Source organism: Calidris pugnax, unplaced genomic scaffold (assembly GCF_001431845.1).
Source record: "Calidris pugnax isolate Ruff unplaced genomic scaffold, ASM143184v1 scaffold335, whole genome shotgun sequence".
In the NCBI taxonomy this organism is placed as follows: Eukaryota; Metazoa; Chordata; class Aves; order Charadriiformes; family Scolopacidae; genus Calidris; species Calidris pugnax.
Window position 1 is genome coordinate 2,012,262 of NW_015091148.1, and position 473 is coordinate 2,012,734.

At 57.9% G+C, this 473-nt stretch overlaps 1 protein-coding gene across 1 annotated transcript in view; it reads right to left on the reverse strand.

The window, feature by feature from the left end:
• Positions 1-473, reverse strand: part of PCGF2 (polycomb group ring finger 2) — a gene marked incomplete at its 3' end in the record, with an annotated part of 25,798 nt that overhangs the window by 21,693 nt on the left and 3,632 nt on the right. The window lies entirely within an intron of this gene.

Here is a 473-nt window from a genome sequence, read left to right on the forward strand (position 1 = left end):
GGAGGATGGGGCCAGGCTTTTTTCAGTGGTGCTCAGGGACAGGACAAGAGGAAATGGGCACAAACTTGAACATGAGAAGTTCCACCTAAACATGAGGAGGAATTTCTTTGCTGTGAGGGTGGCAGAGCCCTGGCAGAGGCTGCCCAGGGAGGTGGCGGAGTCTCCTTCTCTGGAGACATTCAAACCCTCCTGGACACGTTCCTGTGGGACCTGCTCTGGGTGGACCTGCTCTGGCAGGGGGTTGGATGGGATGATCTCCAGAGGTCCCTTCCCACCCCATGTCACTCTGTGAGTCTGTAACAGCCAGAAAACGGTACCTCGACCCTTCGTAAAACTCTATGGAGAGGCTGACGATCTCGTCGTCCGTCAGGTTCCCCTTGTCCTGCTCAGAGACCTCCCCACGGTCTTCATTGGACCCGTTGGGAACTGCAGGAGCAGAGGGAGGGAGAAGCTGAGCCGGGGAGGGGGGGGGA